This window comes from Leopardus geoffroyi, chromosome C2 (assembly GCF_018350155.1).
Source record: "Leopardus geoffroyi isolate Oge1 chromosome C2, O.geoffroyi_Oge1_pat1.0, whole genome shotgun sequence".
Lineage (NCBI taxonomy): Eukaryota > Metazoa > Chordata > Mammalia > Carnivora > Felidae > Leopardus > Leopardus geoffroyi.
The window spans coordinates 18,041,577-18,044,106 of NC_059333.1; the positions used below are offsets into that span (position 1 = coordinate 18,041,577).

Below are 2,530 nucleotides of genomic sequence, written 5' to 3' on the forward strand. Positions count from 1 at the left end.
CCTGCTGACCTGGTACTTAGTAAGGGGTGCCTTAGTAAGTACTAAGTAAGGGATGCCTCCACCAGGAGACACAGCAATGATCCCATCGAACTGGAAGTGAGGACCAACATCTGGCCCCTTTGGGTTCCTCGTGTGTCTGAATCAACAGGCAAAGAAGAGAGTTACAGTGCTGGCTGGGGTGACTGATTCTGACTATACAGGGGCAATTGAAGTGCTGCCTCACAATGAAGGTAAGGTCAGGAACACAGGAGATCCTTCAGGGTTCTTTTAGTGTTACCACGTCAACGGGAAACCTCAACAACCACTACAGGCAGAACCGCTAATGACGGAGACCTTTCAGAAATGATGGTTTCAATCACCAGGTGAAGAACTCTGACCAGCTGAGCTGCTTGCTGAAGGCAAAGGGAATACAGACTGGATAGAAGATAGTTACAAATGGCAGCTACTACCACACAGAATGGGTACTGCGACTGTCATGAGTATTTCCTCATTATTTTCTTATATGTTTGTACGTGCATGCTTGTGTGTGTGTGTGCGCGCGCTGTGTGTCCCCTCTTCCAAAAACTCATTCGCTGGAACTTGAATCCCCACTGTATTTGCAGATGCAGCCTGTGGGAGGTAATTAGGTCATGCGGGTGAGACACTCATGAATGGGATTTACGTCCTTAGAAGAAGCCAGAGATCCAACTATCTCTCTTCCTATCCCTTGAGAATACAGGAAATCAGCAGTCTGCCGTCCAGAAGAGAGCTCTCACCAAACCTGACCATGCAGGCACCCTGATCTCAGAATTCCAGCCTCCAAAAACGGTGAGAAATAAATACCTGTGGTTTGTAAGTCACTCAGTCTGTGGTACTTTGTTATAGCAGCCTGAACTAACACATATATTAACCAATATTTTTGTTTTCTTCCCTCTTTTATCCCCTAATCATATAATATAAAATGTAGTGATATGTGTCTTGTTAATTTTACATCCTAGCATTTAAGTTACAGGATATCAAGGAGTAAGCCTTACTCAAGGATGTTACCTTCTCTTCTGGGAAAGACCCTGAATTTGGGGTTGCACAGAAGCTATTTGTATCATCTCAGCAGAATTATGATTTTGTTACTGTGTTCATTTGGAGATCGAGTATTGTTTAAGGAGATGTGTATGAAGCTTGTGTATGAAAGCCTATGACTTGTGGTGGAGAATTTTATGTGTCAACTTATCTAGGCCACAGGGTACCCAGATATTTGGTCAAGCATTATTCTGAGTGTCTGGGAGGGCATTTCTGGATGAGATTAACATTTGACTAAGAAGACTGAGTAAAACCAATCTCCCTCTCCGATGTGAATGGGTCTCATTCAACCCTCTGAAGGCCTGAATAGGACAAAACAGACTGAGGGAGAATTCGCTTTCTCTGCCTGACTTTTGAGCAGGGACATGGGTCTTGCCCTGCTTTCTGAGTCAGAAACAACTAGAACTTATGCGTCACCTCTCCTGGGTCTCCAGCTTGCTGATTGCAGATCTTGGATTTCTCAAACGCCATACTCCTGTAAGCCAATTCCTTATATTAAATGTATATTATGAGGCTATATATATATACACACACACACACACACACACACACATACACATATATACACATATATACACGTATATCTCCTATTGGTCTGTTTCTGGAGAACTCTAACTAATACAAAAGCATATATGAAATAGTACATGTACATTATAGGGAAAAATGATGAAACAAAATCTTTACACCTTCTACCTAGAACAAGAAGTTGAATGTTGCCATACCTTAGTGGCTTCTCATCTGTCTTTTTTGATAACTGCCTGGACATGGAAGTGACACACATCACTTTTATTTATGGCCTATTGATTAGAACTAGTCACATGGCTTCAGTCTAAGTGACAGAGTATGAGAAATGTGGGGAAGCACATAGAAACACCATCGTCAAACGTCAAATCTCTCTCTGAATTCCTTGTTTGTTCTAGTGGTCAATTTGTCTATCTCTGTTCTATGACTTCACTGTATTTATAACTATAGCTTTAAAATAAGGCTTCGTAGTTGGTAAAGCGTGTCTTCCCAGTTTGCTAATTGTTCAAGTTTAGGAAGTGTTTTCCCCGGCTTGTTCACTTCCACCTTGTATAGATAGCTACTTTTATTATTTTCTTGTGTGTTCTTTCAATGTTGCTTTATGCAGTTATAAAGGAACACAACATATTTGTTCTTAGGTTTTCCTTTTCTTGTACAAAAAATGGCTTGAGATATCTATCTATCTATCTATCTATCTACTGTTCTGCATCTTGGTTTATACACTTAGCAGTATACCTTACATATAATGTTATCAGGGAGTATTCTCATTGTTTTTAATAATAATAATAATTATAATTCCATTTTGATGCACATTTCCAAGATGTTACTATTACAAACAATGACATAATGTCATTTGGAGAGTAGAGCCATATCCACAGAATAGACTCCCAGAAGCAAAAATTCTGGGTCAGTTTTAATTAACGTGTGTGTGTGTGTGTGTGTGTGTGTGCGC

General features: G+C 40.4%; 1 long non-coding RNA gene across 1 annotated transcript; it reads left to right on the forward strand.

Annotated features, from left to right (window-relative positions):
* Positions 1–299: 299 nt before the first annotated feature.
* Positions 300–835, forward strand: LOC123576053. Its single transcript, XR_006701138.1, has 2 exons — positions 300–479; positions 603–835. It is a non-coding gene; the product is annotated as an uncharacterized LOC123576053 (long non-coding RNA).
* The last annotated feature ends 1,695 nt before the right edge of the window (positions 836–2,530 follow it).